Here is a 22,257-nt window from a genome sequence, read left to right as displayed (position 1 = left end):
GTCCTGAAGTTGGTACTGTTGACTTGTTAAATAATATCCAGAGCTGCTTATTGATTGTAATGCCCCCCCACCCAGCTGAAGGGCTTGGGTGTAATCAGTGGCTCTGTACAGTATCACACAAGTGCCGCTGAATGCCAGAGGCAGTTCCTGACAGCTGTCTGGCTCAAGCATCTTGTCATCAGCTGTCTGAATCCTGTTAACATCCAGATGAAACCCTGTGTCCTGCTGTCTCGCCCCAGTAGACTTTCTCCTTCTTCCATGTGTGATGTGGACTGAAACAAAGCATGGAGGAGAACTGATCGTTTCACTCTCACACCCGACCAGAACCATTTATTAAATGCTATAGGGAATATGAAGAAGTCCCTTTTCCACCACCAGTTTGTGGAACCATCCTCATCTGCTTTGTGCAGCCAGCACGGAAATGCTGCAGTGCTCAGCTGGAGACACTTGCCTGAGGCTGGTCGTATCCTCTGAAGAGGGCAGAAAGGAACTGAGATCAGGCCTGATGAGCCCAGGCAGCCCTGCCTGGGAGGGAGCATGGGGCACCGGCACCCCATGCTCATCAGTGGTGAACTCAGAAGGGAAATTTCATCTGGAAGCTATCACCAGGAGCTACTTTCCAACAGGACGTGTGTTGAGCCAAATCTCTCAGGACACCAACCTGAACATATGAACAGGTCTGAATCAAAGAAAATGCCACAGCCTAGGCCATTTATTATGAAAAATCACTCAGCTGCACACAGCAGAGTAGCAATATTGCCTGCTACTGTGAAGCCCAGGCCAGGACCTTGAGGACACTGGCATGATGGTCCTTGGAGGTGCAGACTGGATTAGTTAGGTTGGAGAGGAGGACAGAGACCTTGCTGTATCTAAAGAGCCACCTATATTCAGAGCACTCAGGCACCAGCCCACTGTCCTCTGTTCAAAGCCACAGGTGGCTGTACAACACTCATGACCTTATACCACATCCCAGCTCCCAGCTCCCAGCTCAGTGGCCTCTGCTGCTGAGTCCTGCTGGTCTCTGACACCTGGCTCAGTCCACTTGATCCTCCCTGGACTTTCCTGCCTCGTCCTGGGACACTGATGTTCCCAGTGCTCCTGAGGCTCCCCTGGGCTCTCATTTGCTTTCTTGTTTTTAGGCTAGGAGAAGGTGATAGTGAAAGCTGAGCCAGAGAGTCCAGAAGATGAAGCTTTAAGAAAAGCATCAAATGTTGTAATACGATGAAAAAGTTTTGCCTACATTTTTGCTCTAGGAATGCCAGAGCTTGGGGGACGTAAGGGAGATCACGCACACACAGGAGGCGGGTAGCTGAGACCAGCCTCCCCCAACATGTGCACTTAATTAAGTGGCAAAAAGGCAAGTGAGCTAAATATTAAACCCTGGCAGAGCAAGCCAGGTAAGACCTGGAGGAGCAGTTTGCTAATGGTGTAAAAGCTAGTAATAAAAGGTTTTTCAAATATATCAGAAGGAAAGTGCCTGCCGAAAAGTTTGCAGGGCCAAGAGATGATGAAGATGTAAGAGAAACACTCTGTGAGGAAAAGGTCATACAGACGAATTATCTGTATTATTGTTCACAGGGAGAGCTTCATGAGGTCCCCGTGCCAGAGCTGTTCCTTGGGGATGGGGCTCTGGGAAGCATTTCAAACTGAGACATCAATCAGAAAGAGGAGCAAATCGCCAGAACCAGGTGGAATTAGTTTGGGAGATCTCAGGAACCCAGTTATGAAACTGCTAAACTACTGACCCTCAATTATCTTTGGTACCTAACAAACAGGGAGGGCAGACATGCTACCTCCTGAAAAGGGCTCAAGAGGTAATGCGATATTAGTTTATTAGACTAAACGACTATAGTTGGTAAAAGTAGACAAATTTCCAGCACAAGAAACTGGAAATCTACTGTCAGCACTGCAGAGCTTGTGCTTCCATGATATGATCTGCTTCTCACTTTAACTCTGTTTCTGATACCTTGCTCACAGACCCACGTGTCTGGGGAGGAGGAGGGCTCACTACCAGCCACCTACACTGCTCCTCTGCCAGGAAATCCTCTGCCCAAGCGGGTACTTAACTTCCCTCTGGAGCTCCTGGAGAGGAGCTGGCACCTTGCGGTACAGCTCACCTGCCCTGTTTTAGATGTTCCCCTCTGGATGAGATGAATTATGCCTTAGAAGTGTTGATCTCTCTCCTTCTTAAGGAAATATAGATGGCTAGGTATATGCAGCTGCAGTTTGGACAGATGAATCCACCACTGAGCAGCTAGGAGATAAAACTGCAGATTAAATACAGCATTAGTGATCACAAAGCAATTAGTGAACACAACTGCAAGCTATCATTGAACTCAAACAGGGACTGTGAATTCCAGAAACACAGAATCGGATAGATTTAGGAAGGGACCTCTGGAGGTTTCTGGTTCAGCCTCCTGCTCCATGCTGGGCAGGCTTCAAAACTGCAACAACTTGCTCAGGGCCTGGTCCAACTAAGTTTTAAAAATCTCCAAGAATGGAGACTCCACCACCTCTTTGTCCGTTACCTTTTGTCCTCTCACTGAACACCTCCGAGGTGATCTGGCTCCATCTTCTCTATCCCCCCAGCTGCTTTCAGTAGTGGAAGACGGAAATTTAGCCCCCTTCCAAAATCTTCTCTTCTCCAGGCTGAACAAGCCCAGTTCCTCTAGCCAGTCCTCATGCATCATGTTCTCCAGTTCCCTGATCATCTTGACTGCCTTTCTCCAACCTCTTGATATGTCTATCACACTTTGGAGCCAAGATAGCACTCCAGATATGACCTCACCAGTGCCAGCTAGAGGGAAATAGTCACTTCCCTCAAAGTGCTGGCCTTGCTCTTATTAACGCAGCCCAATATGTACACAGTGGAAGGACAGATCCATGCAACATGATGATCCCAGATGCAACCATGATCTCAGGAGAAACCTAAGCTACTGATCGAAGAGTACAACATAAAAGTTTCCTATCTACTTACCCTAATTCTCTCCCCCCCTCACCCCATGCACCCATCTATTACTGTAATTTTGCAAGCAGCAGCTCATGGCAGGTAAAAGGGATCTCTGAGTGAGAGATCAAAGATCTGCCCACAGAGTGAGCATCTTCAGCTCACAAGGAGGGGGGGTACAGCCAGGACCTCCAGCTATGTTACACACTTGTGAGTCACAGAGAGTGCTGAGCAAATTAGCAAGTCGCTTGTGTTCTTTGTTTTTTAGGTTCATTTTCTTGAGTGTTCCAAAGCACATTGAAACTGGCTTGTTTCAAGAGGTTGGATGCACCATGCAATAGAGTCTGCATGGGCTCTGTGAGCACATGGGTGCAGGACTGTGACATGCTCCCATCATCTGGGTAACAGCGATATGGTTTCTGAGATAGGAGTCTCTCTTAGCCTGCGCTGAGTTGTGAAAACACACTGATGCACTTGAAGCCAGCATGGGGGCTCATGTGTGCACTTGTCCAGTAGGTTTAGGAGTCCAGTCTCTCTCTTTCTCATGATCATCTGACTCCAAGACCTACAGCCACAAGAAAGTGATGTGACTTGCAATAAAATCCCCAGAGATGGCCACCCTGCTCTGGATCGCTCCATGCTGCAAAGGGCTAAGGAGCATGGCATGGCACCAGCCAGAAGCACCCAGCTGCATGGGACATCAGAGAGTTAAAGACTGTTGCTGGCTCTCAGAGGTGACTGGATAGTCACCCTGCTCATTGAAAAATCTCCACAGATCTTTGCAGAAGGGTAAGAGGATCTGCTGTACTCCTGTGGGGAGGACTGGGGCTGTTCATCCTCACAGACCAGAGGCATCCCAACTGTCTACAACCAGACCACAGAGGCCAGGACCAATGATGCAACCTGGAGAGCTAGGCCTCAGACCTAGGCTGCTATGTCAAAAAGCTAACTTAAAGGACAGCAAGCCTGTGCTGAAAGGCACAGGAAAGCCAGGCTGGGTGTCTTTGTAGCACTCTGAGTTTGACAATTAATGCATGCAAGCCACTGAATTGTAGGCTGGAGACACTGGGTTCCCAAATGGCAGCTAACAAGTACTGTTAATTGGCTTTCCAGAGACCATGGAGACCCAGATGCTTATTCTTAGAGAAATGGATCCCACAGGGATCACAGTGGACACAAGAGTCTCTCTCTGCAGCACTCACATCCTCTCAGTCCTGGTGCTTTCAGCAGTCATATTTTCCCTGCATCAGATGGGGGCTGAGCCAAGGATGCAGGGAAAAGGTGGTAATCAGCCCTCACCCTGGTGAGTTTGTTCAGCCTCAAACATGTCAACTAACTTTGTCCCCTTCTTTCATACCACATACCCTCACCCCAAGGAGTATCTTTTGCCCTTCTGAGGCTAGCAGGTGTGTGAGGCTAGCAGGTGTCAGTTCCTTCAGAGCTAGGCAGAGCTCAAAGGATGCTGTTGTAGCAGCAGGTCTGGAAGTGCAGATAGAGAAGGTGAGGTGGGGCAGCTGGGTTTCCTTAAGATGGATCAATGTTGCAGAAAAATGACCACAGTATCAAGAAATCTCATGGAAGTATGATATTGCTGTGCAAACACTCATGTGTGTCTCTGCTTCCAGAATCATAAGCCAGTGCAGGGATGTGTTTATAGTCAGTGCACGCTTCTCGTCACACAAGCAATTAATTGTTGTAATTATTTGAATCCTCAGTTTGCTCTCCACCTTGCCAAAGCAGAGACTATGTGCTACTGTCCTTCCTTTCAGCTCCACTCTGGCTTTTTCTTCAGTGCATGCAACTCCCTGATCATTTCTATGTTTGTGCTCTCCAAGAGGCAGCCAGGCATGCACCTGGCACCTACTGCTGCAGGACAGCTCCAGCATCAGGTAGAGTAGCCGAGGGCAACCAGCTGGAAAATCACAACTAGGTCCGGCACCACCATGTCAAGGTCAATGCAGCCGTGACCAGATCAGCGGTCTGGCTCCAGGGTGACTGCATTGCCTTGGGAAGCTTGTGCACACAGGGGAACAAGAGAAACTGGTTCAAATACTGGATCAGAGCCGACCCCTCTGGGGCAGTCCAGAACAGCCCAGGGCACTTGTGGGCTTCTGCAGTGGCCGAGATACAGATCAAAGGCTCTCACTAGAGATGAATAAGCATGTTTGTAGCAAAGTATTTGTATGCCAATGCAGAAGGCAAAACCCCAAATCCCACCAATGAAATGTATGACCGGACAGCTGAGAATGTTACTAAATTTGAGGTTAATTCTCGCAATATTTTGAGATGAAACAATAGGAAGATACTTGGGCAGTGCTGGCAAGGTTGATTTGTGATGCTAGCACAGGCTTTTTGGGCATGGGGGAGGAGCATGCCTTTGGCAGACTCCCCAGGGTGGAGGTGAATCTCTGTCCTTCACGCCATTCACCCCTCCTCAGGCTGTGTTGGGAGACACGGGCTCAAATCCTGTCTCAGCTGGATTCCCAGCAAGGACCTTCTCCCATCTCCAGGTTTGAATGGCACTTAAATCCTTGCCTTGATCTAACTCATTGTTTGCAGCTTTACAGTTGCCATTAAAAAAAGTAGTTAGAAATGTATGAAAGTGAAATGAGATTTTCATTTCTTTCTTTTTTTTTAATTTCCTATAAATTCACCTTCTGAGCAGGGGCTGATTTTCCAGAGTCACTGGCAGAAAGCACAGATATTTGCAGAGAAATCTTAAGGTTCTCTAGAGCTGAATCAAACTCAGTCTTAGGGTGAAGGCAAGACCAGGTTAGGTATACCCACCTGCCCTCACCCAAGCCTGCCAACCCCTGCCCCTGCCCTGAGCTGAGAGCTCAGCCAGGCAGGCCCATGGAGTGTCTGGGCCCAGATGGTTGGACCAGGCTTGGTCTAACTGGGACAGACCACCTGGGACACATTCAGCTCCTGGTGCTGCCAGTGGTGACAGGACTCCTCTGTGCTCTTCATATTGCTTTGCTTTCCCAGCACTTTCTGTCTGGGCAGATCAAAGGCATCTGCAAGAAAATGTACACCCTCAGCCATGTACTTCCCTCCAGTGAATGCTGTAATGGATTTTACTTGGTGGGGACCTCAAAAGAAGAATTTGTACTATATACACATGCATGCATGCTTGTGTCAGGCAACAGAGGTTCAAGAGAATGATATCATCCCGAAAGAAGGTTGTTCATTATTAACAAGATGGGAGCATTTAGCTACCTTACAGTTAGTTACTAGACACTGCAAAACAGAAAATATGGCCACTGCCTTGTAAAGGAAGTTGTACGTTCTCCTACGGTCTCTTCATGCGCTTAGCTTGCATTGCCACATGCCTGAATGTGCCAGGTAGGGATAGCCAGGCAGATCCTCACTGAGAAGAGCTATGCCAGTGCACGAATGCACAGGAAAACAGCAATGATGTGTTTCAGGGTCAATCAGGAAAAAATATCTTGGACTTGCTAGCTGTCTTTGGCTCTGGTGTTAGGTTGCCTCCCTGTTAGCTACTCTGTGTTATGCCACCACTACTTATCACTAGTAAGATGGCACAACAAAGATTTTAGTGAGATTTATACAGTTCTGCTGGGGGTGAACCACACAGTTTCAAAGGTAAGCGCTTCCCAAAAACATATTGCCTTCCCAGCACAGCCCACCTGAAAGGCCATGGTACAAGTCACACTAGTAACCTCTGAGGACAATAATTTTTCCCAAGAGATCTACAAAAATTACTTTTTATTAAAATTTCATCTTTTCATCCAAAATCCCATGGATTTTATTTTCTTTGATTTTTCCATTTATTGTTGTTGAAACAATAATTTGCCCCCTTTTTTTTTTTTTTTCCGTTTTCAGAGTTCCTTAACAAATTGCTATTTTCCACACCCTTTTGTCAGGATTAAGGACATGGGCCTTGTTCAATGTCACCTGCCCTCTCTTCTTTTTTTTGTTTTCTTTTTTATAATTTTCCCCTTGCTACTGCCTAATTTTGCGGACGTCTTTACCTCAGAAAACTGGCAAGAGGGACTGTAGGAAAAGAAAGAAGGTGAAAAACTACAATAAAGGCAGAGCCCTTAAAAAGTCTGGGTATCACTCTTGTGAGGTTATTACCTCTTCCAGGTGGTTACTGTTTTAATCAAAGAATTTAAAAACAAAACTTTCTCCTGCTGGGGAATGAGCACTGAGATTTGGGAGTTTTCTTCCTCAGTGTTGTTTCTTTTTTGTCAGTAAATTTCATCCCTGAGTGAGCCAAGTGCTGCCAGATTCTTGTAGATGTCTCTGAAAATCTCAGACGTTGCACTGATTTGCCTGGGATGATTATTTTAATAGGAATGCTAGGGCTTCCCTGCTGCCAGTGATGGAGAAGACACATCCAGGGTAAGGAGAACATGAGCCTGTCTCACACCTCATCTCAGCAAGCAGCCCAGAAAGGCTCTGCCCTATCCTGGGTGAAGCCATTTGGAGGATGATGCTGGAATCATATTGATGATGTTTTAGTCACCTAAATCTTGCACCATCTGAAGCCTTTCCACCATCCAGCGAGAGGCAAAGCAACCCCATGGGCCCCCATCCACCATGCAGCACTGGCCAGTAACAGCCGCAGCAAGCAAAGCAAAACCACGAAGATGCTGACCAGTGTGAGTGCAGGCCCTGAGGCAAAAGCAAGGCCACAGTGGTTTGCAGAAGCCAGGAGCAGTGACCCAGGGACCAGTAATGGCCTTGGTCAGTGCAAACTTTGGCTAGGCAGACCATCTGCTCTAGCAGCCACCCTGCTCAGAGGGATGTCATGGGTGACGCTAGTCTTCATGGTAGGTGGCCTGGGAACAGGATCCCCTGTTGTAACCAGTGGTTTGACCTGTCTGTAAAGACATTTCTCTTTGCATAGCTGAGAGAGGTAGCTGTACGCCCTCCACCTCCTTCTCCTAGGAGGTACTAGAACCCCATTATTTTTCCATATCAGGAGTGATTACCGCAGAAGCAGAGTTTCCAAAACTACTTTGGGACAATAATTAGATTGTTTTTGGATGACAAAGCTCTCTATAAAAGTCACATGGACAGCTCATTGGCATTTGATCAAAGCTAAAAGGTACTGTATTCAGCAATGTGGGCAGTGGAGGAAGATCCCAGCTAGCACATATAAATCAGGCAAGGTGGTTATTTCTAAGACGACGTAATTCAGACAGCCTGACGTTACAGTATTTCTTGGGATAGGTTGACTGAAAGGAGTTCAGGAATCTGAAGTACGGGTGATGAGAAATTATCTTGGAAGCAGCGTATTCACTTTATTGAGAATAGTGGTAAGATGCCCGTAAATCTTTCTAAGAGCATTTCAGGTACTTTTATGACTCTTACATGGGATTTATTGCATATTTTCAGAAAAAAATATAATTTAAAAGGACATTGTCAAGCACTTTTTATGGCTTTTATTTATTTTTTAATCTCCATTGTTTGCAAAGCCCTCCTCAGAGCTGGAAAATGCAATTCTGTCCTGTTACATCTAGCAGACAATGAATTTTTCTTTCTCTCTGGCATGCTGAACAGAGACAGAGGTAGGGTGTCTAGGGCTCCAAAAATAATGGAGCTTTGAGGGAGGTGTATTGCGTGTCTCTCCTGTAGAGTTTCCAGAGAAGCCTAGAACATACTGCAACGACTCTCCAGACTTCGGCAGTTAGATTTTAGTTCAGGCAGTCAGTGTGTTAGATTTTATTGTGGGAGGGTAGCAGATAGCTGTCCAGTTGTATTTAAAAGCTCGTTTTTTTCAGTGCTGTTGAGAGGCCCCATACAGACCTGGATTATCACAAAGGCCTCCTTGGGGAATCTAGCAAAAAAGACAAGTACTGTATGCAAAGATTGTTCTGCCAGTGGGCTTTCCTCGATTTTGGGTGCTATATTTCAGTAGGAGAAGGTTTGATTTTTAACCGATTCCATCAGGACCACCTCTCAGAACTGCTGAAATCAGGGCCAAATTATACTCAGCTTAGATGTTCCCCAATTCTAACAGACACTTTTCCAAATCTGGAGCACGTGTTACCAGAAGCATGACCCTGGAGCTTTTGCTACTGCATCATTCTTCAGAAAACCTGCATTTACTTAGACTTCTCTGACTTTCCTCTTATTATCTGAAATAATACGTTTGAGGTCAGTCACACTGTACTGGTGTCTCCTCTGCCTGCCACCACTTCACAGCAATCCAGGGACAAGTCTCAACCCAATGCTTCCCAGTGACACACAGTGAGGGCCAGCAGCCTTCTTTGCAAGTACCTCTCAGAGAAGACACCAGCAGAGTGAGCAACCTATGAGGGCTCCTTCCTCCTGAGAAGGAGCAGAGATGCTGGAGCAGGAAGCTGGAGGGAGATGGCACTTGAAAACATCACTTCCAGCCTGAGTCCTTCAGGGACCTGGCCAGACCCAGCAACCCCTTCCTACTGTCACCTCTAACAGGCCATGCAAAGAAGAAAACATTAAAAATATTAGCCAGAGAAGTCCGGCTCATTCCCCTTCTTTGTCATCATCACTGACCCCTCCATTTTTATTCTCACCTCTCTCACCCAAAGTGTGTTTCATTAGGCGGTTGTTATTCCTTCAAATACTTTATGAAAAACCATAACACTATATAAGACATTAGCAGCAGTTTTCTTCTTAAAGGGAAGTTTGTGCCTGAGAAGAGGTAAAGATTCTTGCTTGAGTGATGCAGAGAGAAGGCAGGAAACAAGCAAGAAAGCAAGAAAGCAAAATTGATTTTCAAGTGTCCAGAACTTTTGTTTTATCAGAGACAATGTGTCCATGAACGTCAGAATTTTCAAGCCTTATTCTAGAAAGACATGGCTATCTTGTGAAACCTAAATGACAAAATTGGGCTCTTCTATCTCTAGCTGTCAATTATTAAAGATACAGCGTAATCCCAACAGAAAACTATAAATGAGAAACCACCCATCCTGCAGCATCTACACTTTTCCTATAAACTATTTCGGTGCAGAGCAGTCAGGTCAGAAGAGGATATGCCGAGCCTGTGCAAGAAGCTATGGCAGTCACCCTTCTGCGATGTCTTTTACTGCAGTCCATCCTGGGGGGCTGCTGGAGTTGCTCTCAGCTTTGTCTTCAGTTTCTCCAAGGAGGATGCTTTTTTCAGGACAGTTTATTCTCTACATAAGTCTGCAAAGGACCTTGAAAGACATTTCTTGAGATAAGCTGTCCTGTAGCCAAAGGGAGGAGGATGCATATTACTTAGACCACCTCTGTTCCCAGCCCTAGGGGATACTGTATCCAAGGAATAAGTTGCGCTAAGAAAATGTCCAAACTCCAGCTCATGGATTTCTCCTTTTTTAGGGCACCAAGGCACTGAATTCTCTCAGCCAATCAGAGACAGAAGACTGAGTTTTTTTCTGAGCTGAGGGTACTCAACCCACTTACGTTGATCTGAAGAATTGGTCCTGATTCATTTTCTTTATATGTTTTGTTCCTTAATCTGGTCTTGCTCAAATCCTCCTAACAGAAGAGCCGAGGAACTTGTGGCATCAATTTACCAAGCAAGGAAAGTCTCTCTTTGGAGTGAAAGCACAGTAGCTAAAAAGCTTCCTCTGCAGGTTCATGGGTTTGTTTATTTCTGTTGCCTTTTATCTAGTAACTGATCTATTTTCTTACATTTTCCACAGCGCCATTGGAAATTGAAGCTCACAGTGGGCTCAGCAATTAGTGGTAGCACAGAAATATAAGGCAAAAACAAGTATTGCTAATGAGCTGACACATTAAACAATGAGTCACACTTCCATAAGGAGCCCAAATCGAGTTATAACCCTAAATAAACAAGCTGTGAGAAACAGTTTACAAAATATGAATGTGTTACTTATTTAACTGCTGTTGAGAAGCTGTGATCTGAACCCTGAGATGTATTTAAATATCTGAAACAAATATACAATGTGCGGTTTATCTGATCCACCCAGTGGAGTCTGAAGCAGCTGGGCTGGCCAGCCCCAGCAGCTGGAGCACAGGTACACTCTCCAAGGGTGAGATGACAGGATTCAGAGCTGGCAGCCTCCACTCCTCATCCTTCTCTGTCCGTGTGTGTACGAGGCAAGGGCTATCCTGCACCAGGGAGAGGGAAGTAGCCATATAGACTTGGACAGGGCTGATAGACAAGAGATGCTGCAAGTGGGAAAGCCCCAAGGTCTCGGTAGAGTCTCTCATAGGAGCTGCAGGTAGTGGCTGTCTCAGGCTGATGCTGGCAGTATCTCAGGCATCAGTGCCTGCAGAACGCTGTGAATTTTCATTCAGAGACCAAAAGGTAAAACAGAAGAAAAATGGTTAGTGTTAAACTAAATTAGAAACTTCCTGTTTTTTTCTACAGCAAAAGCGAAAGGAAACATTTTGAGTTGACCTGAAAGAATTTATTCATCTCCAAATAAAGTGGACTTTTTTTTGTATCTTTTCTCCTCTTGATTTTCCTTTCACCCCTTTTTAACATGGTCAGTTACAAACCAAAATCGGTCTTTCAGAAATGTGACAGGGAAACTTTTTGTTTTCCTCTCCTTCTGCTTTCAGCCAAAATAATTTGCCAAAATGCAGCCAAATTCCAGAGCAGCCCCCTAAAATGATGCCAAGAATTTACTATTTGTGCAAACAATCCCTGCAGCTCTAGCGTTAGGGGACCAAACACTCTTGTTGTGTGGATGTCACTCCGACTCACTCACTGCTGCACCATTAATCTTTACTGTTTCCTGAGTAATGTCCCACCCCAGGGGTGAATCTCACTTCTACCTGTGAAATTTGTCTCTATTGAATCCGTGCATACCAGTGTTCCCAAAGCATGAGCTATATGAGCAGCTGTTTCCAAGCTCAAAACAGTACATATACAAGTGCCCAGCTGCCACCTGTGCCCTGGAAGAGATGGAGAACATCCCTTTGCACATCCTGTGCTCCACGGCTTGTTCCAGCAAGGAGCAGAGACAATTATCCCAAAGTCAGCTGTGGTCCTGGGTGGTGAAACTCCCTGCCCTGCCAGCACCCTGCCGCACTGAGATATCTTCAGCAGCAATCAGGAGGGTGACCACATTGGCTCGGCCTTGGGTGCCTTCTGACTTACCAGTGACTCAGATTCAGCCTTCCTGCCTGTATTCAGTTTCCCAGTGACTCCAAAATTTGCTTTGGGTTTTACAGCCATCATACCAGGGCTGGTTCTGGTCTGCCTCCCAGGATGAGTTCAGAAATGCGGTCACGCCTGTGATCTTTCCCATCCGCTTGCTGGCATTCATCCAGTCCTCCTGCCATACCAGCCTCTCCCAAAGCTCTCCAGAAGTTTCGCCTCTCCATGCCTGCTCTGCTGGCACTAAAGTGACAGTCCTCAAGTCACAAGTGGCAAAAGTATTGGGACAAAATCCTAGGCTGACAAGGTGAAGAGGATTTAGAAGTATATTAGGAATAAAATAAATCCTAGTGATGGCAAAGGGTGCTACTAAATAGAGATGGTAAAATTGCTCATAACAAGAGAGAAGAGGCAGATATGATCAATGAGTATTTCTGTTCTGTATATTTGGAAAGAAGCACTTGCAACACACAAGGACAATGAAGTGCTCTTCAGCCTCTTTGTATCCAAGGAGAATGTCAAACAACATCTAGATGGGACAAACATTTTTAAATCACCCTAAAAGATAATAGTAATCTCAATATTCAGTCTAATTTCACACATCAAGAGTCTAACAAGAGCTGGCTGAGAGTTTCTGCAACCCTCTAGTGTCAATGTTAAATGATTTTGTGACCAGAAAAATGAGATAAATCATATGGGTCAGGTCCAGAGCTCAGACTCTGCCTGGTCCCCAGATGCATCAGAGGAGCACAGACAGGACTCCACAGTCGCCAGAGAGATGCAGCTCCAGTAGGTAAGTCTGCTCACTGGAACTAATGTCTGAGAGTCCTGTTCCCTTCCATTGTTTGTAATTCCTCCACTAGGTACCTTAAAATGGGTGCTTGACACTAGGTTTGGTGGCTCCAGGCTCAAGAAACCCCTCCAAAGAATCTCAGTGGAACAGCCATGCAGGGGAACTGGAGGAAGTCTGTAGACGCAGTACTAGGTTTGCTGCTGCCCGTATTTTCCCCAACTATCTGGAGGTAGCTGGGGTTCATCTTATGCATGACCATAGTACTGCAGAATCAAGTGGGGAGAAGGTGGTGACAAGCTGGGTCTAAATCAGTGCTTTCCATCTGCAATGGCAGCAGCGGCTTGTACAGGTGATCCTGGCAGAGTGGGTGTAGCAAAGGTTACTTCCCTCCTTTGTGGGAGAGCAGTGGAGCACCAAGATGATGCATGGTGGTGGTTTCCTTGGGGCTTATCTCTCCCACACCTTCAGGTCATCAGGGAGAATCAGGCACTTTAAGGGGTGAGTCGTCTGCCCTATTTCACATGACTAGCTCAGAACAAGCTAATTCATGTCCTGGAAGTGCTCTTTTGCCTCCAAATCTGTAAAGGAACCTGAGTGAACAGCCCAAGAGATGCATCTGCACAGGAGAAGGTGATGTTTGACCATTTGAAGACTCTCCTTTCTCTCTGCACACAAAAGGACATTAGAGTGGCTTGACTGTGCCAGGCCAAAGCTCCATCTGAACCCTGGACCACTCCAATAAGGTCAGCAGCAGATTCTCAGAGAATCAAGTCAGGCACTGAGCCATCCTTTCCCATGGCATTTTTACCAACTTTCAACAGTCGAAGATTCAAGGACTTCCAGAGCTGCACGTAGCATTTGGGTCATTCCAGTAGGTCCCATGACAAGTCATCAGTGGCCCTATCCTCCAGGAATTTGTCTAACCCACCTTTCCAGATGTTTATGTTTTTGATCTTCATCACATTATGTGGTAGCGAGTGTCACAGTATAATTGTATACTGCATGAAAAAGCATTGCTGAGGCACATACCTGAATGCCGTATTTGGTTATGGTGTCTATAATTTATGGAGGTTGTGGAAAGTTCGCAGAGGATGAGAAAAGAGTCACAGAAATAATACAAGTGCTGGAGAAAACATCTTACAGGGAAACACACTTAAAAGTCCAACTCAAAAGGAAATGTAAAAAAGCTGTGAGTAGTTGCATGGAGCTTAAATCTCAGCAGCCTTCAGAGGCAGGATACATACCAGGTTAGACACAGCTAGAAATGTTTCAGCTAGAAATAAGGCACACATTTTTACTGCAAGGGAATTTTAACTACAAAAGGTGGAGGCTCCATTTTGTGATGCTTCTGCAAAGATATTTCGGTTATGAGTTTGGGGCTCAAACTGCAGAACAGTGTAGGAAACCCTCTGATCTGGAAGGCTATGGAGACCAGACCTTATAGTTTTCCAGACTGTGTTAGTAAACTCCACAGGGCCAACCAAAAGGGCCTCAAAGGTAATCAAGAAGAGCCACAAGCTGCCAACAGGGCTTAAATTACAGAATCACAGAAATACAGAATGGTTGAGGATGGAAGGCACCTCTGGAGATCATCTAGTCCAACCCCCCTGCTCAAGCAGGGTCCTCTAGAGCACATTGCACAGGATCACATCCAGATGGGTTTTGAATATCTCCAGCGAAGGAGACTCCACCACCTCTCTGGGCAACCTGTCCCAGTGCTCTGTCACTCTCACAGTGAAGAAGTTTTTTTTTCAGGTTTAGGTGGAACTTCCTGTGGTTCAGTTTCTGCCCGTTGCCTCTTGTCCTGTTGCTGGGCACCACAGAGAAGAGTCGGGCCCCATCCTCTTGACACCCCCCCTTCAGATACTTGTACACATTGATGAGATCCCCTCTCAGTCTCCTCTTCTCCAGACTGAACAGTGGCAGCTCCCTCAGTCTTTCTTCATGGGAGAGATGCTCCAGTCCCCTAATCCTCTTTGTAGGCCTCCGCTGGACTCTCTCCAGTAGCGCCATGTCTCTCTTGTACTGGGGAGCCCAGAATTGGACACAGGGGAGCCCAGAACTGGACATAAATTACCCATCCAAGAACCTGCTCAGTTATGGCTCACATCAGAAAAATCTGAAACCACCAGATCTAGATGGTCCAATAATCCCCTCAGTCTTTGTACTCAGTGAATCATGGGCCTTTCCCCATGGTCAGCAGCACCTTCTTCCTGCCTCAGAGCTCTCCCATAAGTACAGCTTGTCAAGAGTCAGGGTCACACGTGTCCACACCTGGGCCAGGTTGTCACTATCCCCAGCAATTCAAGCCATTATTGTGTGGGTGCCAGCCCATTTTCACTGTGTTCCTGCATGCAGGGTGTTAAAGAGGGGTGGGAGGACATTACAGATGCTAACAGGCAGGGATTTTCCACGTCCTCACACAGTGTACCTCCTGCACCTCCATGGGACTGGGATTCTCACCCAAGATGTCTTGGGCCAAAGTAAACATAGGAGGACATCCAAACCCTGTGGAGCTACTGGTGAGCAGACGCTGTTGCCATATGCAGACTCCCTGCACTCACCTATCTCCAGTTTCCTCTCATTATCTCACTTTTGAAGCCTCTTTGGGCATGTCTTCCTGGCCAGCGCTTGCCTAGCACAGTGCACAGTAGGGCTTTTTGTTTGCCTCTTCCAAGAGCAGGGATGCGATGTACGACCCTGCAGCCAAGCAAAGTAAATTAGAGCAGCTGTACTGTGGTATATAACACACTGAGCCGTTGCTGGACACACAGTCTAAAGAGCTTCATTTCTGCTACGGTCAATCACTGCGAATGAAAGATGCACTAGAGAAATCCTAATCGGCCTCTAGGAAGCAGATGAAGTGGTAGGACTCCCTAGGGAAAGATCAGCTGCCAATCCTATGTGTTAGCAGTGACGAAGAGGAAGAGGATGCTAAGAAAGGATGGTCACGCTGAGTGGAGGAAAAGTGCAAGTCCGGCCCAGCTAGCACACGCTCTGCCCTTGCACTACCTCCCTGTGCAAATAGGAACATAGGTGAGCCACATGCCCCTGGACTGCTGGGCACAAACCACCTCCTAGAGAGATACTCAGAGCCCGCCTGCCTGGCTCAGCTGCCAGAAAAACGCCTCAGGTATGTCCCGTGGCTTCCCTCCTGCAGAATACAGTCACCCACACTGTCCAGGGTGAGAGTGCAGGGGTGCAGTGCAACTGAACTGTAGCTACGTGCACAAAACCCTTCTGGGGCTGGGGAACGGGCAGCAGGGCAGAGTCCTCCTCCTTGCCAAATAAGCACCAAGACTTTCATGAAGCAGGGTTCAGAGCCCCGCAACTGGTGCTGGACTTGACTTTCAGCCTGACCCCATCTCCATCCCAAGCATGACAGATGCTCTCAGCTGTGCAGGGGAACACAGTGGTCAAACAAGGAGATCAGCTTGAAAGCTGGGCCTTGGCTTCCTAGCACCTCTCCCTCAAGCTGCTTGTTGAAAGTCCCTGGTGCCCAATAACAGGATAGTCCACCCCTGGATGTTCAGTGGGTGTGGGGAGGATGTCGGCTCTCCTGTCTGCCCACCGTTCCCACTGCGGCTGGAGACAGGCTGTGTGGGTGTGCACTCCCCACTTCTGTGCGAGGTTGGTTGGGTGAGGGGTGAAGCAGAGATTAGGAACAAGGTGAAGCTGCAGTTGTTTATGGATGCAAGAATACCCCTCAGGACAGCCAGAGCCCAACAGCTTTCAGAAGTTCAACTCACAGCATGGCTTGCAGCTCTTCTCTGTCATGCTGTTTCTCTTCTCTACTGGGAACAGCTTCCCAGCAGGAGCAGGGAAAAGGGTGCAGCTGGCAGGCTTTCTCCTCCAGGCCATGATATCTCCCAGACGAGACCATGAGCTTCCTGTCGTGGGTCTCTGGGGCTGCTGTGACTGCCCAGCAGACCCACTGATGCCATCCCAAGACCTCTTCTGCCCCTAAGCATGGCTGCCATCCTGGGTCAGCTTTCTCTGGCTCTCTGGTGGCAGGCAGCCCAAGGCAGGCAGGTACTGGCATCGCAGCAGGGTGACTCCACACACCCCTGGCTGGTGGGTATTTTTAAATCCCTTTGTTCGTTTCAAACCTGCCCGCTTCCAAGCTCTCTTTTCCCCTTAGGGCAATTTTTTTCTCTTGCTGCAAAGAAGGCTCCTCACACAGCTCTCATGTCTGAGAGGTGTGCTGGGCTCTGCCTCCCTCAGGCTCCCAGGCAGCAGGAGCATGTAATCAGCTCCAAGGCTACACCAGGCACCTCGTCCCCACATCGTAAAACATCCTCCACTGCATCCCTGAGCAAACAGCACAAAGCTCTCACCACGGGCAGCCTACCTCTGATAATTACTTCGGCATACACCTTGGGTCTTAAGTACATGGTTAGAAACAGATCAGTGTGAGATGTCTCCTTAAGTCTCATCTGGGAATCACTGCTATCAACGAGTCCTGCTTTTCCAGTCAAAGATGATTTACTCTGATCTGCGCTATTGATTTTATTGTGGGAAATGTGGTGATACCTATAGAGAGAGAGAGACAGAAATTTGACTTATGGGAGCATGTGGGGAAGACTCCAATCCCTACTACAGCGCCTGCCTTTTTTGCATCTGTACCAGAATTATTTGTAGTGTTTTATGCACCCATCTGCTCCCTGCATGCTCTCTATAAATCTCACTGGCTCTCACACACACACACATGTTTGCTTTCCATGTAGATTACTTATGATGAGAGTCTAATTAGACCCGGGGAAGCCTGCCTACAGAGCGAGCCTGGGGAGAGCTTAATTAAAGTCAATGGAGAAAATTATAGGTGAAAAAAAAATTAGGGCAGCAAGGAAAAAATATCAAGAAAGAAACCAGGGGAAAAAAGAAGCAGTGACGTGACAGCACCAGCAAGGGAGTGTGTGTGGCTGCCAGGCTCCCGGGAGCAGTCACCCTAAACGATAGGCATGGAGTCCAGGGCCCCGAGGTGCTACGGCATGAGTGCTCACAGTGGTGCCTAGCCTGCATGAGGCAGGCAGCTCCACTGCGAGGCTGTGGGTTTGCCTCGCAGGAATGGACACCGGTGAAAAAGCCAGTGGATGAGCACAGCCTTCGGCAAGGAAGTCAAGGCTGAGTGGAGATCTTACCCTCCTGCCCTTCTCTCCAGTACATCTTCCACAGAGGATGCACATAAAGGGTTGGAGAGGAAGGGCCTGGGCACTGCCAGCAGGGTCCAGAGTGTCTCTCCATCTATGTCATGAGTTCTCCCAGTCTCATCTATGTCACGTGTCTTCGAGCTGGGCAAACGCAAGAGGTATGGTGCATGCACAAAGCCTGCCTCTTCACTGTGTGTCTCATGTCCCCAAGTTCAGGATGAGGAGGAGGGGACACACTCTCATTCTCATCTGGGAATACACTGCCCATATGCAAATCAGCACCCAGCTTGCAAGGTGATGGGGAATCCGTCTGAGAGGGCAACAGGGATGACGGTGGTCACCCAGTCCGACCCCCACACTGCACCAGACAGAGCATCCGCTGGTGATCCCTGCAGCATAGGGAACTGTTTTCCCTCCTGCAGCAATGACACTACTGACAGTAGCTTCTGGCTGAGGTAGAGCATCTCTTTTAGAAAGCCTTGATTTAAAGACCACAAATGATGGAGAACCTACCGCATCTCTTGGCAAATTGCTCCAGTGGTTAATTATACTCCCTGTTTAAAAGATGCATCTTATTTCCAATTTAGGTTTTTCTAGCTTCAGCTTCCAGCCATTGAATCTCATTAGGTTTTTATCTGCTAGATTAAAAAACCCTCCATTATCAGAGGTCTCCTCCCTCCATAAGTATTTACAGACTATGATCAAGTTGCCTCTTAACCTTCCCTTGATAAACTAAACAGACTGAGCCATTCAGTCCCTCCCTGTCAGCCAGGCCTTACAAACCTCCAATCCTTCCTGCAGCTCTTCTCTGAGCCCTCTTCTGTCCTGCACCATCCTGGATCAAGAGTCGACAGCCCCTGCAAAGGGGCAGAGAAGAAGGCAATGGGATGGATGATGTTGTATGCAGAAGGAGCACCAAGCCTGTTGGCTGTGCCATTGCGCTTCTGCAAGGGGTCTCGATAAGGAAGAGTGCGTCCTGTGCTCGGTGCTGTAAAAACACCGAGAAAATCTCCATACAAAGAGAATCCAGCTTAGAGGGGGATAGAGCAGGATGGGCTTTGGAAATGGAGATAAGCAGTTAGATTTGATGTGCTAGCAAAAGCTAAGCCAAGAGGAAGTTTCAAAGAGAGGCATGAAACAGGAAGGGCATTGGCTGGGCAGATGATAGACACAGCAGCATTTTGGATAGCAGGAGGTGCAATATCACAGGAATGCTGCTACTTTAACAAGGCTGTATGGCAAGGAAAGCAAGGTGAAGTGTGCTTGTGCAACTGGACAGGAAAAGATCTCTGAGTATCCGTACGGACATGTCCAGGGGCCCTGCCAGCACTCAGAAGTGGTCAGCTCAGGCGCATGGTCATCTATGCAGCTCTGGGTAGGTGCAGCTGAGGAAAGGTGCAGAAGCACACACTGCAAGAATTGTGATGAGCTCCCCCAGAATTGTCCTGTCCAGGACAGCTTGGCATCTGCTTATCATCAGGCTGAAGCATGATCAGCAATGGCTTGTACAGATGCAGGATGGGCCAAGAGGCTACTTCTGGGGTCATTACAGTAGAGAGCCAACTTGACGCATGCCTTCCACAGCATCATTATGATAATGCTATCACTTCTCCTGTCCCATTAGATACCTCCTTGTCCTGGATAAGTGCTGTGTCCCAGCCCTTGTAACAGACAGATGACTTGCTCTCACCCTCAGTAGGAGCTGCACCCAAGACATTGGGAGCTAATAGGAATATTTCAACGTCTGCGTAGCGCTGGCCACAGGCCGGGAACTGTCCACCTCCCATGGCCTGGCAGCCCTCAGTACTTCACCCTGTAGACTCCTCACCCTCATATCTCATTATATCTCCCATCCATTGAAGTGTGGCAGATCCCACAACTAAGGGCTGTGCTAGAGGGAAAAGGCATCCTAGCAGCTCTGCTCCTTCCTCTTGTCTGTGTTACGTGGCATTAAATCCTCTTCCATGGCAATTTTGCCTGAGAAGAGGCTTCCCTGGAAAGCAGGAACACAGATGTGCTTCTGCCTACAAACTGCAGCTCTAGCTTCCAGCATTCTGGCTTAATGTCATCCTCCCCACATCACAGCTGGAGCACCAAACAGGGCAGTGCTTTGCCCAAGCACTTGCGTGACAGATCTGAGCAGAGACTGAGAGGCTTGGGGGCTGTGGGCAGTATCCTGTCCACCAGGCCCCATTCCCTGAACACGGTGGGGAGCTCTGGGGAGCTGCAATCCACAGACTGCAGGATAGCAGCAAAAGCAGGATCCTGATGCCTGAGCAGCCAGCATGCAGCGGAGGAAGGGTGTCTCCATCCCTGGAAAGGTTCCTCACACCCACAGCCACAGACCCTCGCTCCTCTTGGCTGGTATCAGATAAAATAAGGGAGACAAGCTCCCCCAGTATGGCCAGCACACAATGTGTGGTCTCCCTCTGGCTTTCAGCTCCCAGAATGTCTTCCTCTTTCTCAGCAATGTCAGGCTGAATAAAACTAAATAGAACCTGATGGAGGAAAACTGCAGTTAAGTGGGTTGGCTGACTGCTTGCCTTCTTTTTATTTTGGTCTCTGACTTGTTACAGATGGAAAACTACGAGGGAAATGTACTGGCATGGTCTTGGGCACGGTCTCCCTGTCTTTCAGCTGGTCTTCCCTGAGCCTCATTAGACTTGTCCTCCTGCAGCCAGGCCAGGACCAGAAGCCACACCACTCCCAGATGACTCAAAGTCACCAGTGTCCTGTCCACAGCTGTCCTCCTGTGTGCTTCTCCAAGGAGCAGAGAGAAAGACAAGGAAATGGCCCAGTTGGAGGGATAGGCCATTCCATGGGGAAGCACTGACAGTCAAAGACTGGAGAAGATAAAGATGAGCCCTAAGCCTCTGTGGAGCGACCACAACTCATGATCTCCCTCTACATCTTGTGATGTTTGATTCACATAGCCTCTGGTCCTGGCATCATCTGATCAAAGGAGAGTCTTGATTCTCTTCCACTTGTGCAAGTTTCTAGAGCACATGATGGCGGAGACTTCTTGCAAATGGGATGATGAAAGCATCCTGAGAAGGCAGGAAGCACTCCAGCAATTGTCTTCAAATGTTCTGATTTTTGAGTTATTCTTATGATTCTGGGGGAAGGCCAGTTTGTGTTTTCCCTTGTTTGGGAGCTATCATCCAAATCACTGCCCAGAGCACCTGTTAGGGAGCATGCAGCAATCATGATATTGAAAAAATACTAGCTGAATGCAAAAGAGTGGCTAGTAGAGAGCTGCTTTTCAGCGCTGGCCTTTCAAGAATGCCTGAAAAGAGTGACAAAGTGGAACTGCAGACAGTGGTGGTTGGACTGAAAATCATGACAAGGTCTCAAAGCAGAATTTGATCATCTCAAAGGAACATCCCTGCATGCACACTCAAAATGTTTCCAACATTAAACACATATGCTTCAACAAAGACCAAGCACAAAAGATCATGCCAATCTACTAGGATAAAGAGATGCCAAGACTTTGTATTTCAAAATATACATCATGGCATTGGAACTGTTAAACGTCATCCACAGACATACTCTATCTGGAATAAGACAGCCTGTGCTGTTCTACACTGATCAGACAAGACTGCTGATAGCAAAGATAAATCCTCCCTGTGTGACCTCTGTAGCCAAAGTAGGGGACAGAACTCAGGAACACCACCGAAACCCACAAAGTTTCAGAGCATCTTTGATCCAAGGTTAGCACGGATCTGCTGGATTTGACAGAGAAAATTGCTTCTTGTTAGAGGAACATGACTCAAATTCTTTGAAATGGCTGTGATTGGCAACACATCAAGCAGAAATATAGTTCTCCCTCGGAGTTTGCTTGCTGTGGATTTCTAGAGGAGTTGAGGACAACAGATAAGTGCATATGATTTCTGAGAGGCTCAGTTCAACAATTCCTGCTGGCATGTCAGCTCAGACTCACACATACGGTACGTAGTCAAACGGGTTTGAAGCAAAGTGCAAATGGCAGCACCAAGTAAAACTCCCAGCCCTCAACTGTCTCCAAGGGCAGGTGCTTGCCAGAAGTCCATCTTGGGAAGCTTTGGAATGATGTTATGAAGGCTGGCAGAAATGTGCTGTCTGTAGACTTTTCCCCAGAATGATTATTCTAGTTTACTCCAGATGTCCTGGTGTTCTTCCCAAAGCACAGGAGTTTTCAAACCTGGGGTTTTGTCTCTCCCTCTCTTTTCCTTCTCTCCTTTCCCTTCTTTTCCTTTTTGCTTTCTTGGCAAAGGAGGAGATAAAACCAGTGGAAACTATTAGGTCATTAAAAATTGAG

Source organism: Struthio camelus, chromosome 23, assembly GCF_040807025.1.
Source record: "Struthio camelus isolate bStrCam1 chromosome 23, bStrCam1.hap1, whole genome shotgun sequence".
Classification (NCBI taxonomy): Eukaryota; Metazoa; Chordata; class Aves; order Struthioniformes; family Struthionidae; genus Struthio; species Struthio camelus.
Note: the sequence above shows the minus strand (reverse complement) of the source record.